The following is a 15,983-nucleotide window of genomic DNA, read 5'->3' on the forward strand; positions in this document are numbered from 1 at the left end:
CACTGGAGTGGCTAATTACTAAGGTAGGCTGACAAAAACTGTCAAAATCATTCTGGTTACTTAGGTGTTTAGTACTTCTGTGGTGGGTGCAATCTGGGGAATGTTAACATGTGATACAAAGGTCTTTACACTTGGTGCCCACTCCTACCTCACATTTGCTTCCCAATCTTTTTCCTTTTAGGTCTCTGACCAACCAGTCAAACCATTAGTCACTGAGCTTGAGTTCATGTGTATACTGACATCCACACCAAGGGGATAACCACCAGCTCCACTGTCCAAAGCTCTGACCATTGGGAAGATCCCCCCCCTCCCGACTGCTGTTTTTTTGAGATATTATAGGATGGGATGTAGTGCATAAGCATCCCATGTTCATCAAGCACCTTATCCTAAGTGAAGATTTGGGTGTTACTTTGTCCAACCATCTGGAAACAATGAGTCACCAGCACAGGATAGGTCACATTTACTTCCTTTTTCTTGCCTAGGAGATGGAGGGAACTAGATGCCAAAAGACCAAAAGGCCACAATGTTTCCTTTCCTATTGGAGAATTGAAATTTTTTAAGGCAAAACATTGATTTGGGTAGCTTTTCTCACATTGGTAGCCTAGTAGAACTGTGTTAGAGAGATTCATTAGAGGATGCAGTCAACGCTCCCAACTGAGGCATTTTTTTTAGGCTTGAAAACAAAAGACAGGGTTGTTTTTAGGACTAAGAGGCAGAATAATAAACAAATAGCCTGAATCATGTTTTCTAAAGTCTTAAGTCAATTCACTTTCTTACTAAGTCCTGATTCATGCACAAACAAGAGGAACTTTTTTGTTAAGTTGAACACAAGCTAAATGTGAGTTCCTTAATGTGAGCTTTGAAGCTACATGAAAACACACCTTTACTGTTCAGCCATTTGAAAAGAAAGACTATCATGCATGGTTCGGGATCTTGGGTAAAATATGAGACACACACACCAAGCTAATAATCATTAAACCTTTTCTCCTCTCCTTCTGCACCTCTAAAAAAATCCAGCAAAGTTCCACATATCTAGAGCCAGGAAGCTCCATTTATCCATGGGGACTGACCTTGGTCTGAACACTATGATCTCTGAGCTGACACTGAATCCCGGGAAAATGTCTGGCAAGAACATCTGCCATCTGCCAGTCTAGATTCCTTTAGAGGACTCCCGGGCACATGCCTGCAGGGAAACACTAACCCCACCCCAATTCCACCTAGAGCCTCTTTAATCTAAGTGGAACTTCGTGGTGATCCCATGGAAGCAAGGCTCCCAGCAAAGAGTGAGTGACCACAGCCCAGCCTGGACCTGGACATTCCAGGTGTGGCCCAGCGTAACCAGCAACTCTGGCTTTTCGCAAAGGCGCCACTTGACATTGACCCTGCAGTAGAAATGCCTCTGAGAGGAAAGATCATTCAGCGAAGGTGGCTGCAAACCGAGTCTCTGAGGTCTTCGTGGGAACCAGGTGGGGAGGTCATCGAGGGAACGGGTCGTCACGACAAGCTGGTTATGCAGTGGCTCCGCCTGATTGAGATTTCCCTCAAGAATCTTATTTTATCCATCTTCCCACCCCGGAGTACCGCCATACTTCTCTTTCCTCTTCTTCCCCCAAAGCCATGTGATATCTGAAAATTTTTGTCTGGAAATGAATTGCTGGAGACCGGTGACGGTGATGTCCAATCGAGTGGCCACAGATTCTCGGCTTTGAAGTGGGGACCGAGTCCCAAGATTGTGAATAAACTAGAGACCCCGTAACCCCCACGTGAGGATGACACCTCTTATATCCAGACGGAGACCTAGCAGAACAACCTTAACTTCTCGAGCATCCTAAGCCAGAGGGAGCTGACAGGATCGCGCGATGGTGCAATTCTAGAGACGTCTATAAACAAGCTCAAGTAAGAGATGCTCAAAATTCAAAAACCCTGTTCCCGCCCGGTTTCGAACCGGGGACCTTTCGCGTGTGAGGCGAACGTGATAACCACTACACTACAGAAACTTATGCCCTTTTTGGTCGTCTGTCCTTGAGAGGAGAAGAAAAATTTTCTGTTTATGCCAACTTCAGTAACATTGAACTGATCTTTTCTTTCAGGAAATTATCAACGTTAATGCACTTTTCTACTTATTAAAATCAATAATTTCGGAGTCCAGGAGTCACACCAAAACTATGCTTTGGGAAAAAATTCCTTTTCAAACACAGTGCAGAAAGTTTAGGCAGCCTCCAAATAGGGTACATTTCAAAAAAAGTCCTTCATTTTGTCCTATTCTGGTTTATCTGACCATAGTAGACTCTGTGATCTCCATCTCTTGGGAGCCAGAAAATGATCTCAAGAACATAACCGGGAGCCGGTGGAATGAACTCTGGAAACTGCTCACTCTTTGTGCCAGTAAGTGCCCGTCGGGTAGAAACTGAGGGGCCACGTGTACCCAGTTGTCTGCCAGGCAGGGTGAGGACTGGGAATCAGGAAGGGAGGGTCGGACTTTGTATGACTGGGCTCAGTGTCTAGAACATCGAAAAGACCCCAAACGACCAACCGATGTGGAATATGCATGCGCAGTTTCTGATGTCCGTTATTGTTTTACAACACGGGAGGACCACTGGGATAAAGAAAGACAGGTCTTGCCTGCTGTCAGTAGAATGGTAACTGGAATAGCATTTTCAGACTTCATCTGTGTCCAGAACTCGGATGCAGGTTAAGGCAACAATTCGCACAAAGGCGATTTGAGGTCCGGAAAGCTGAGGCCAAAAGGCAAGAAGGCTACTTACTGAATGTATCCAAGCCTAGCCCTGGGCGCGATGGGCAAGAGAGATTGAAGGCTCTCAGGAAATCATCGCAAAGAATATGAGACCCTTCAGAAATCCTTATGGTACAAAATTGGATCTTCAAATTGTGGAGTGCCTGTTCATCCAAGACTGAAAAGAGAAACAAGAGAATCACAACCAGACTGTGTAGATCCCAGGAACTAGACCAGTGTGCCTTGTGATTAATTTGCATAATGCACATTTGCTTACAATTTTACAGTAAAGTGACAACAAAAAAGAACAAATTTTCTATCTTGAATATTATATATATTATGCAAGGATTGTGCTTTCCTTAACAGTTTCACGTTTGTTTGGGAGTGTCATTTTATAAATTAGTGAGTTTTTTAATGAAAGCTTACAGTCAGGACCACTTCTCACATCTCCACCTAAAATTTATTTTCTTTACATATTTATAGTGGAGAGCAATAATGTGGGTGGATCAATAAATTAACATCTACATTCTTTCTGAATTTACATTAGAAAAATAACTTGCATATTTTAGTCTGTTCTCTATTACTTATAACAGAATACCTGAAACTGAGTATTTATAAAGAAAAGGAATTTATTTCTTACAGTTATGGAGGCTGAAAAGTCCCATGTTGAGGGGCCACATCTTGCTGGTGTTCCCAAGTGGTGCAGGGTATGGGGAGGAGGGGGAGGGATGGGGAGGGAAGGACTGAGAGTTCAGTCTTTCTTCCTCTTCTTACATAAGCCACCAATTCCACTCCCAGGATAACCCATTAATCCATTAATCAATGAATGGATTAATCTGTTCTTGAGGACTCTGCCCTCCATTATCCAATTACCTTTTAAAGGCCCTGCCTCTCAATACTGCAACATTGAGAATTAAATTTCAACATGAGCTTTGGAGGAGACAAACCATAGCAACCTGGAACATACTTTTAAATAAATCATAATTTTTTTTTTGTCATCACCCTCTGACAGTCATCACTTCCTGACAGTCAACTGGCATAGCTCACTGGCCTACCTCCACTCAGCAGTCTCTTCTAGACAAGCATTGACTTCACAGAAATTTAAGTGGACTCCAGATCTCAGTATTTTGGGACCTTCTAGCTCCTCAAGATCAGGAAGAGAGATGGAAATCAAAGCCATAGGATAACGTCGAAGAGTTCCTTGAAATCAAATCACCTAGGAGCTTAAGGTTACCCTGCCTTGCATTGGGGAAAGAATTTGAACACTAGTTGTGAGTTATATTTGGTTATGAGTAATGGAGTTTCTATATGATTAATTTTAAGAAATAAAAAGCATGAGGGAAAGAAATGCACTGTGGATAAAAATATAAATAGAAAAACATATTAAAAGTTATTAGGTTTGAATATACCCCAAAAATCACCATTTCATTTTGCTTTGAATTGGCTGATTGCAGTAGGGAGTTTCTGCACTGTAGTGATTAGGCTTCTGCCTGCCTTTGCCTAGCATGCCAGGGGGCTCTGGGTTAAAAACAGGTGGAAACAATGGGTTTTCAAAAAAATTTTGTCTCACCAATACCTTCTTCCAATCTGAGGCTGGTGTTTTCTCTCTCAACAGTCTTTTGATGAAATTAATGTTTAATTTTGACGAGGTCCATAGTTTCAATCTTTTTTTTTTAATGCTTAGTGCTTGTTATGTCCGGTCTACACAATATTTGCCTATGTCAAAGGTAAGTACATTTTCTAAATTTTCTTCAACAGTTTGTTTTCACTTACACTTTTAGGTGTAGGAGCAAAAGATTTGAACAGGCTCTTCAGGAAAAACAACCAAATAGCCACTAAGCAACTGACAATCAAAACAAACAAACAACAACAAAAACAAAAAGGAAAAAAAAAGAAAGCAAGCAAGAAAAAGAAAAAAAGACCAAACAAACAAAAAATGAGGGTCAACGCTACCAGGTGTTATCCATCTATGGCAAACTCTTTTTTCCTCTTGCCAGAATTATTTTCAGAAACCTTCCACACGGGATTTGTGTGAGGAGGAGGTGGGATGAAATGTAGTAGGGGATGGAGGGGATAACTAAGAAAAGTTTCCTAATCCAGGAACTGCACGAAGATCTCTTTTGGGCAGAGACGACTGCTCTTAACCTCACTCTTCTTCGCTGCTGTTGCCGCCGCCCTGATCACTACCGGCACCCGATCCCCTCCAGGGACTTAGTCCGCAGCCCGCCCTAATCTGCGTCTTTCTGCTCAAGTGTTTCCTCAGTGGGGTCAACTCTGAGCCTCACCTTTCCAAGGAAGCCCGTCGGCGCTCAGGGATCTGAAGTCCAACTCGCATTTTCCGACCTAGTTTTCTTTGTATCGCGCAACCACTCGCTGCCAGAGTTGTCAGTTGACCAACTGTCACTAAAGCCGTTGCTTCCGTGAGTTTCATTTTAGGCACAGAACAGTCCTGGCTGGGTTGGGTAGGCTTAGGGCGAGTTTGCGCGCGCGCGTGTGTGTGTGTGTGTGTGTGGTGATTTAGAAACAGGTCTATGGGACAGACAGACACGGAATCTGGCACTGGAGCCCTGGCAGACAGAGTATCTAGAGCTGCTCGTGCAGGACATTTCCGAGGACTCAGCTCAAGGTGCCGGCCCATCCGGCAGGGATGTCCGGGTTGCAAGGAGGGAGCCCTACTCTTCTCAAGTCAGAACTGTGCACAGCGCGCTCTGAATTTGCGGGCTGTTTGAGGGATTTTTCTGAAATGAGAAAGAGGAGGAGAAAATGGTTTAACGGTATACTGAATTAGTGGGGTCATTTTTAGTCACAGATTTTTATTTTAAAAAACGCACGAAATATGGAATGCAGTAATTCTACTTGATTGAGCACAAGGCTAGAAAATGAGTGCTGCCACCTCCCTAGTTCACGTGCAGGGAAATTACTCTAGACTTCAATGTCTTAACTCCTAGGGCATCTGCAGAGCCCAACACTAGGGAGGCAGCAGAGAACTGGAATTCCAGCTGGGGGAGCCAAATTTGCTGGGATCTCCACCTTAGCAGATCAAGGGGATTCACACCATCCAAATTCTTGTGAATATTCTCAAGTTGTTTGGGGAAAATTTAGCTGGTTTTTACTTAGAGATTAGATCACATTAGATCTAAAGTCTGTGTACTTTGAGAAGACAAAGGGATAAAGGGCGGAAACTGGCACTTTAAGAGCTGATTATTACCTACAAATTTTATTGCTATTTTATGATATAACCCTTAATATTATCGTCTGAAATCCTCTCCATGGCAAAGTCCTATGTCTTTAGCCTCATTTCATACCTCACTGCCCCTTTCTGTCCAACCACATTGTCTTACTTGCCAATCAGTCTTCTTCATTTACCATGGGCTTGAGTATATATGATTTCTTCTACTTTAAACACTGCTCTGTGCCTGGTTAACATCTCTTTAACCTTTAAACCTGAGCTGAATCCTACTCCCTGAGAAAGAACTTCCCCTAAATTTTCTATTGAAAATTAACCCTTAATATTATCGTCTGAAATCCTCTCCATGGCAAAGTCCTATGTCTTTAGCCTCATTTCATACCTCACTGCCCCTTTCTGTCCAACCACATTGTCTTACTTGCCAATCAGTCTTCTTCATTTACCATGGGCTTGAGTATATATGATTTCTTCTACTTTAAACACTGCTCTGTGCCTGGTTAACATCTCTTTAACCTTTAAACCTGAGCTGAATCCTACTCCCTGAGAAAGAACTTCCCCTAAATTTTCTATTGATAATAGAATAGAATAAATAAATTTTCATATTTGTCTTAGTGCTATATGCCTCTCTTTTCTTGCAACTATTAATTTGGGTGATAACTTGATCACTGTCTCTCTCATTAGAATATAATTTCCAAGAGGACAGATGCAGTGTCTGGTTTTGTTCACTAATAAAACCCTCCTGTCTATTGCAATGCCCAGTATACATAATGAGTACACAATAAATGTTAGTACACAAAAATGTTAGTCAAACAATGTGTGAATCCTTATCATCCTACAAAGTAAATGTAAACCTCATTTTGAGATGAGGAATTGAGGTTCATAATGAGTAGTTAATTTTCCAAGTTGTAGAGCTAGTAAAAAAGTTATTATTCCCTGCTTTTCTTGAACTTGAGGCTCATCAATTGCAGAAACTAATGTGTAATTCAGAAGGGAAAGAGGAATTGAATTCTTCCCTTTAAAGGAATGGATAATAACAATGATATTCATGATCAGTGTCTTTAAGGAAAAAAGCATAGACTGGTGTCTTTGAACATGGTTTTCACAATCATAATTGAGAGACCTACACTATTTATTAAGCAAATTAAATGATGTGTAAGAAGGTAATGGATAGACAATAGAAATGTTCCACTTTCCTAATAGTCTTTTCCTCTTCCCAAATTCTGTAAACATGCTTACCCTCCTGATATATTCAGAACAATACAAAGAACTCTAGATAGGAAATGCAGACATCTGATCATCAAGATAGAAGATACACTCACTTTAAGCCTCAACTTAGTTATCAATTAAGTTATCTTTAAACAACTCAATGGTCCCAATGCTCTGAACACCATCTTTCCTTTTTACACTCTAGAATCTTGTCCACTGTATTGTCTCTTCAAGTATTTTTTTCCCAAAAACATCAACAACTACAAAATCACACTCTTCTTAATCCTTGCCTCTCCCCCATGAGAAGGAAAAGAAACAACAGAGAGAAATCTCAGCATCCACAGTAGTAAACCACACCTCTCAAGGGAAACTTTCTTAAATTCTCTGATTACAACCCATGAAAAAAAATGTTTCAAAGGGGAGCCTTCTTTCCTCTTTTCTGAGAAATCTCAGAGCAAAAGAGAAGCTGTTCAAAACCATAAAATCAGTGAAACTGGCCCAAGGATCTGCTAAGAGGGCTTGGAAGGCTCAGCTTCCCTCTCAGTGTGCAGATATTTTTCTACTCTGAGGAAATTCTGGTCAGATTTCTTTTCTTTTTCTTTCACTTTCTTTCTTTCCCCTTCCTTCCTTCCTTCCTTCCTTCCTCCCTCCCTCCCTCCCTCCCTCTTTCCTTCCTTTCTTTCATTCTTTCTTTCTTTTCCCTTCCTTCCTTCCTTCCTTCCTTCCTTCCTTCCTTCCTTCCTTCCTTCCTTCCTTCCTTCCTTTCTTTCTTTCTTCTTTCTTTCTTTTTTAATTTCTCTGAACAATGTTTTCCAATTTTTGGTGTACAGATGTTTTACCTCCTTAGAGATCTTCTTTCTTATGTCTGATTTTCTGGTGACCTCAGGGCCTAGGAGCTTTAACACAATGACTGCCACAGTAGAAAAAAAATTTTTTTCCCTTGGGGCCATGGTGTTTTATTATGAAAATAGAGTAAAAACTTCAAAAACAAAACAATCCTTTCTAATTTAATGAAAAATTGGTTATTTTTTATTGTTTTCTGTGTCTAAGTTACATACAATTAAATTGTCAATACTAATTCTAACAGTAAGAACATCAACAAGTAAGATTTTCATGAACCAACTGCAGTTACATATGCTTCACAAAGCCCTGGGCTCAAAACTAGCATGAATTAAATACAACTCACATGGCAGTTAATGTGTTAAGAAGTTGCTTTTCAGGCATCAAGGTTTTTGTACTTCTTACTATTCCTTTTCTGGTTGAGAATAAAGGACAAGCAGGTGTTTGGAGCTGCATCTCCAAACACACTTAATTCTTTCTCCATCTCAGAATCTTCACATACTTGGAATATAGGTAATGCTCAATACATTGTGAGAATGAATGACCAGCCAATTTATTATTTCTCCAATTCTAGGGAACTTAGTAGAATGGGATGCTATATCCAGTATGGTGGCCTTGATAAATGGCTCATAGGACCTCTAGTCTTCCTGTAAGTGTTTTCAAGTGTTGCAGGTTAGACGTGGAGGAAGCATGTGAATCTTTTCCCAATGAGTAATCCAGAAAGTCGTGTTGTTGAAATGCCTGGAGACAAAAGGTTGTCTCACTATTAAAAGACATGCAAAGCAGAGTACCGTGGCTCACCCATGTAATCCCAGCACTTTGGGAGGCTAAGACAGGAGGATCACTTGAGGCCAGGAGTTCAAGACCAGCTGGGGCAACACAGTGAAACAACCCCCCCCCATCTCTACAAAAAAATACAAAAATTAGCTGGACATCATGGCATGAGCATGTAGTCCTAGCTACTGGGGAAGCTGAGGCAGGAAGATCTCTTGAGCCCAGGAGTTTGAGGCTGCAGTGAGGTATGGTCACACCCCTGTACTCCAACCTGGGTGACAGAGTGAGATTCTGTCTCTAAAAAGAAAAGAAAGGAAGGAGATGCAGGCATATTTCTTAGAGCAAAAGCTGTCAGCAATAGAAGAATTACTGTTTGTACTGACTACCATGCAGGAGGAGGTCATTCAAATTTGGGATCAAAGACATTTAGATCTGGGATCACAGTCAGCTTCATGGATGAGACCAGTGCAGCTGTATAGGAACCTACTCTCAGAAGGACCCCATGTTTGGGGCTAATGCTCTGAGGTTGCCATCTTGAAATTCTTAATAATTTTATCTTTGAATTTGTGTTTTGTAAGTTAAGCCTGCTGGGGCAGTGGAGCATGCTCTGGGGAGTTTTGCCTGTGGTCCGTCTCGTACTGGCTTCCTTCCTCCCTGGGATATGTTTTCAACTACCTGCTCCTGCTGCCTGATCCCAGGAACCACCTGGCCTCCCCTTCCCTTCCTAGCCTTATGACTGCTCCCACCCTTCACCCCTGGTGGAGCCTGCACTCTGGAGACTCCGACCTCAGAGTGAAGTGAGGCAGCACTACTGCTCCTTAGGTGAGTTAAATAAGTGAGGCCCCTTGCCTACTCTTGCCTATCTCTGCCCTCTTCCTATCCAAGTAGTCTTTGAGTCCCTGCACAGAGGTTGCAATCCCTGCAATAGATTGAGATCTAGCCCCAGTTGGAGCTCCTCTATGTTTATTCTGGACTAGGTCCAACAAATTATGTAGTCATCCCTTTCTAGGGTAATAATCCATACTATGTGGCAAGCACTGTTCAAAGGACTTCTTCCAAATGTGGGCTCCAAAGCATAAGCAGGCTAAACAATTTGCTTAAAATTACAAAGTAAATAAATGGCAGAATTGATATAAAGTATCATTGACATCTGGCCTCAAAATTATTGCTGTTAACAGACATTCCATATTGCCTCTAACTGTTAAAGAAGACCACATTCTTATAAGGATTTTCACTTCTTTTGAACACTTACATAAATTTTCAAGCCAACTTGTCACTTATCTGTTTTAATTTTATAATTTTTAATATATAGTTGTCTAAGTTTCTTTGTCAAATATAATTTTAAAAATAAATACCTTTATTAAATTTCTGCTTCCCATTTTACTTTTCTTGTGTTTGTGCCTTTATCTTCTGCATGATCTTATCCTACAAAATAGCAAGGATTTTACCCATTTAATGAGTTATTCTTTGACAGGGTGAAAATAAACTTGTGTTCCTGTATGCCCAAGTTATTTTTCTTATGCAAAATCTAAACTAATGCTGAAGTTAATTATTTATCTATCCACATCAGTGGTCTCCAATCAAAGTATGTAAAGAAAACAAAATTCAGGTGGAAATGTGAGAAGTGGAACTGACAGCAAACTTTCACTACAAAACTCAGGAAAGTATAATTGTTGGAATAAAAATTTTTAATAAGACTATTAATAAGACTTTAATTAAACTATTAATAACCATCAAAGATTAAATTAATATTATGTAGTAATCAATATTTAATTATATAATATCAATTGTTATAATTATTAATTATATAATATTAAAATTACCATTATATAGTTATTAACATAAACTAACACTCCCACACAAATGGGAAACTGTTGAGGGAAGGAAGCACAATCTTTTCATAACACATATATAGTATTCAAGAGAAAAAATTTGCTCTTTTTTGTTGCAGCCTTACTATAAAATTGTAAGAAAATAAGAATTATGCAAATTAATCACAAGGTGCACTGGTCTGGTTCTTGGGATCTACACAATCTGGTTGTGATTCTCTTGTTTCTCTTTTCAGTCTTGGGTGAACAGGCACCCCACAACTTGGAGATCCAATTTTGCATCATAAGGATTTCTGAAGGGTCTCATATTTTTTGCAATGGTTCCCTAACAGTCTTCCAATCTCCCTTGCCCTGCGTGCCCAGGGCCAGGCGTGGATACATTCAGTAGCCTTCCTGTCTTTTGGCCTCAGCTTTCCTGACCTCAAATCGCGACCTCAAATTGCCTTTGTGTGAATCGCTGTCTTCCCCTGCATCCGAGTTCTGGACACAGATGAAGTCTGAAAACGTGATTCCAGTTACCATTCTACTGACAGCAGGCAAGACCTCGTGAGCCGCTGTCTGCCTTTCTTTATCCCAGTGATCCTCCCGTGTTGTAAAACAATAACGGACATCAGAAACTGCGCATGCATATTCCACATCGGTAGGTCGTTTGGGGTCTTTTCGATGTTCTCGACACTGAGCCCAGTCATACAAAGTCCGACCCTCCCTTCCTGATTCCCAGTCCTCACCCTGCCTGGCGGACATCTGGATACACCCGGCTCCCTGTTCCTCAGTTTCTGTCAAACAGTGCCAGGGACCAAGAGAGGGCAGTTTCCTAGAGTTCAGTCCATCAATTTCCGATTATTTTCTGGGGATCATTTTCTGGCTCCCAAGATATGGAGATCACAGAGCCTTCTACGGTCAGATAAAGTAGAATGGACAAGATGGAGGATTTTTAGAAATGTTCCCTATTTGGAGCCTGCCTGAAATTTCTGTATTATTTGGAAAAGAGTTTTTCCTCAAGGTGTATTTTCTTGATATGACTCGTGGACTTCGATATTATTGATTTTAACAAATAGAGAATCGCACTAACCTTGACAATTTCTTGATAAGAAAAATCAATTTGACGGTATCAAAGCTGAAGCAGTCAGAAAAATTGAATACTCTCTTAGAGAGGGTAATTAAGTGCCCATTCAGGTTTCCATAGTGTAGTGGTAATCACGTTCGCTTTACACGCAAAAGGTCCTCGGTTCGAAGCCGAGCGGAAGCAGCCTTTTGCACTTTGAAGTTTCCTTAGATGAACTTTGTAGTGGAAATCTTTAGAACTGCAACGTCGCAGAATCCTTCATGCTCTCTCAAGCCTCAAGTATCTTACCCCCTGCATGTTAGCTGTGGTATGAATAGAAGACGACGACCACCTCAAGGTGGATGAGAGGTAGGAATGGGTTTGGAAGTCTCTGCAGTCTTCCAGATCCGAAGTATTCACTGCAGGCTTTCCCCAGAGGCCCTTCGGGATTTCTACAATGAAAAGGTCTTTGCTTGTAGACCCAGGTTTGCATGGCCACTCTGGTGGACATTACCAGTCCCCAGCAATTTGCTTATTGCCAGACAATGCTTTCAGACATCACATGGCTTTTGGGAAAGAAGAGAGAGAAGTATAAGGGGATGGTAGGGAGGGGAGATGCATAAGACAAGATTCTTCAGGGAGAGCTCAGTGGGCCTAAGCCTACAGAGTAACCTGCCTCACTTGACATTTCTCACCTCCTGATCCCATCAAGACCTCAGGTTCTCAGTTCGCAGCCACCTTGTTGAATGGTCTTTCCTCTTAAGGTCATTCCCACTGCGAGATCAACGCAAAGCCACGGCTTTGAGTAAAGCCAGGGGTTCGCAGAGCTCTGGGATGTACCCATCCCTCTAGGTCCAATCTGGGCTCCAGTAGCTGACTTACTGCTGAAAGCCTCACTTCCATGGAATGATTGCAAAATTCCACTTAGACTCGGGATGCTCTAGGTGGAATTGAGGTGAGGTTAGAGTGCTTCCCTGCATGTATGTGCCCTGGGATCCTTGCAAGAAACCTGGATGGGCAGATGAGGGGGACACAAAATGTGAAAATCTTTGTATTACATGTTAAGGTTCACCAGTGCGTACACCACAGAAGTTCTAAACAACTACGTAACCATAATGATTCTGCCAGTTTTTGTCAGCCAGCCTTAGTAATTAGACACTTCAGTGCCAGCAAATTGGTCAGAGGAACCAAGTAGCCTGATGGCAGGGATGGAAACTATCTATGTACGGGCCCAGTAACAATCAACCTGTTTAGCTGTCACACAAAGTTAGAGATCTTTTTAAAATGTAAATCTGTTCTTTAACTTCTCTGCCTAAAATTCTTCCATGGATTCCCATTGTTTTGCAGACCAATTCAAAAATCCTTAACTTGTCCTATAAATAGTGATCATACTTCTTAGTTTAGACTTGATGTTGATCAATTGATGGCTGTTAATTACTTTTAGCCCCCCACCTCCTTTACCATCAAGTAAAACATCCTGATTTAGAGACTGTATTCTACTAGAGGGTCCTGCATTATGCACAATCTGTGAGGAAAAAAAGAAAACATTTGTATAACTTTTTTAGACATTTAAAATTTCTGAAACGATGAACAAGAAACTAAAAACAACGGTAACATTTGAGGGGGAACAAGGACTAGGTAGAAAGATTGGGCTCACAGAAAGATTGGGTTTAATGGCCTCTGGGATGGTGATATTTCTAGAACTTACCAATATCAAGGTCTCTGAAGTGATCTTCAGTTTGAGGTCACTCTGGAAACCTGAGGCAACAGGTAGATAGGAAGACTCCAAAAGGGCGACCAAGTCTGGGCCTGGAGGCGCCGGGCGTAAGAAACCTGGGAGACTCCGACCCGTCGGGAACATCCTTCAGGCACCAATATGTATGTTCTGTTAGTGAGTGGGTCTTACAAAGCAAGGACTCGGTAGTAGCAGTTCACGAAGTGTGATGGTATGCACGTAGTACTTAGCAGACATTCAGAGAGCAGCAAGTATTTCCATGGATTCCCAGGGCCGTTAGCCCCAGTTTGAAAAGTTTAAGCGTCGAACTGTTTGAAGTGTAGGAATACGGCTTAAAAATCAGTGTTTTTTGTTTTGTTTTTAAGAGAAAGTTTCTTACTCTTTTTATTAAAGATAGAAAACAGTAAAAAAAAAAATTCTTTATACCCCAGGAATTTCTATGGACACACTTGACTTTTTCAGAACATGACAAAAAAAAGGTCCATTGTGAGTGGTCAGTTAGTTCAGTTTGTTAGAGTGTGGCACTAATATCACGAAGGTTGTAGGTTTGATCCCATATGGGCCACTAGCTTCATGATCTTGCTCCTTAAAATTGAGGGAATAGCATACAATGCTCTATGACAGTGGTCCCCAGTCTTCAGCACCAGGGACTGTCTTCAGGGAAGACAATCTTTCCATAGACTGGAAATCCCAGTGAGGGTTTCGGAATGATTCAAGTGCATTACGTTTACTGTGCACTTTATTTCTATTGTTATTACATTATAATATGTAATGAAATTATTACACAACTCACCATAGGTTGGGGACTCCTGCTCTATAAAGTTCCAAATCCCTTGCCCTCATTGTTTCTTAACCCACTGATTATTGGTATGTTCAGATTTTCTATTTCTTCATGATTCGGTCCTGGTAGGTTGTATGTGTCTCCAATTTTATCTATTTCTTCTATGTTATTCAATTTGACAGCATAGAATTATTCATAGTAGTCTCTCATGGTCCTTCCTATTTATATGGTATCAGTTGTGATGTTTCCTCTTTCACTTCTGATTTTATTTTTTTGAGTTTTCTCTTTTAGTCTAGAAAAAGGTTTGTTGACTTTGTTTACCTTTTCAAGAAACCAATTCTTAGTTTTGTTGATCTTTTCTATTGTTTTTCTACTCTCTAATTCATTTATTTCTGCCTGATCTTTATCATTTCCTTACTTCTGCTAACTTAGCCTTTAGTTTGCTTTTGTTTTTCCAGTTTCTTGAGGTGCAAAGTTAGGTTGTTTATTTGTTTTTTTTTTTTTTTTTTTGATGTTCTTATTGCTATAAACTTCCCCCTTAAACTTCTTTTGCTGTATCCCATAAACTTTGGTGTACGTGTTTTCCTTTTTGTTTCATTCTATATGTTTTTAAATTACCCTTTTAATTTCTTCCCTAACCCATTTGTTGTTCAGGAGCATGTTTTTTAATTCTCTATATTTGTAAATTTTCCAAAATCCCTCCATTATTGATTTCTAGTTTTATACCATTGTGGTTGGAAAAGATATTTGCTATGACTTTAATCTTCTTGAATTTGTTAACACTTGTTTTGTAGCCAAACATATGATCTATCCTGGAGAATGTTTCATGGCACTTGAGAAAAATGTCCATTCTGTTGTTGTCAGATGGTATGTACTGTATATGTCTGTTAAGTCAATTTAGTCTTAAGCTTGATGTTTTATTATTGATTTTCTGTCTGGATAATCTGTCTGTTACTAAAAGTGGGGCATTGAAGTCCCCTACTATTATTGTATTACAACCTATCTCTCTCTTCAGATCTAGAAATATTTGCTTTACATAGTTAGGTGCCTTGATGTTGGGTGCATATATATTTATAATTGTTACATCTTCTTGATGAATTAATTGATGCCTTTATCTTCATATAATGCTTTATTTATCTCATTTTACAGGTTTTGACTTAAAATCTAATATGATTATATAACTATATTTACTACTGTTCTCTTTTGGTTTCTATTTGCATAGAATATTTTTTGTATATCCCTTCACTTTCAGTTTATGTGTGTGATTATAGATGAATGAGTCTCTTGTAGGCAACATAAAGTTGGGCCTTGGTTTTTTATCCATTCAGCCACTCTATATCTTCTGATTGGACAATTTAATCCATTTTCATTCAACGTAATTATTGATATATAAGATCTTACTACCACTATTTTAGATGAGATCGGGCGCATTCAAGGTAGTATGGCTGTAGACAACTACTACTGCTATTTAAAAAATTGTTTTCTAGTTGTTTTGTAGATCCTTTGTTCCTTTGCTCCTCTGTTACTATATGGTTAGATCCTTTGTGATTAATTGATTTTTTTTTCTAGTGGTATGCTTTGATTCCTTACTTTTTATCTTTTGTGTATCTACTATAGATTTTTGCTTTTTGGTTACCATGAGGCTTACAAAAAAATCTTATAGTTATAATATCTTATAACAGGTTATTTTAAACTGATAACATCTTAATTTTGAACACATTAAAAATTCTGCACTTTTTCTCCACCTCATCTCCCATTTTAAATTTTTGATGTCACAATTTATACCTTTTTATATTGTGTACCATCCCTTACCAAATTATTGCAGCTATATAATCATTTTATCTTTTAATAT

The 15,983-nt window shown here is 40.0% G+C and overlaps 2 non-coding genes across 2 annotated transcripts; one reads left to right on the plus strand and one right to left on the minus strand.

Annotated features, from left to right (window-relative positions):
* Nucleotides 1-1,924: 1,924 nt before the first annotated feature.
* On the minus strand, nt 1,925-1,997 carry TRNAV-CAC. Its single transcript has one exon. It is a non-coding gene; the product is annotated as a tRNA-Val (tRNA).
* Nucleotides 1,998-11,746: 9,749 nt separating this feature from the next.
* On the plus strand, nt 11,747-11,819 carry TRNAV-UAC. Its single transcript has one exon. It is a non-coding gene; the product is annotated as a tRNA-Val (tRNA).
* Nucleotides 11,820-15,983: the final 4,164 nt, after the last annotated feature.

This window comes from Lemur catta, chromosome 5 (assembly GCF_020740605.2).
Source record: "Lemur catta isolate mLemCat1 chromosome 5, mLemCat1.pri, whole genome shotgun sequence".
NCBI classification, from domain to species: Eukaryota; Metazoa; Chordata; class Mammalia; order Primates; family Lemuridae; genus Lemur; species Lemur catta.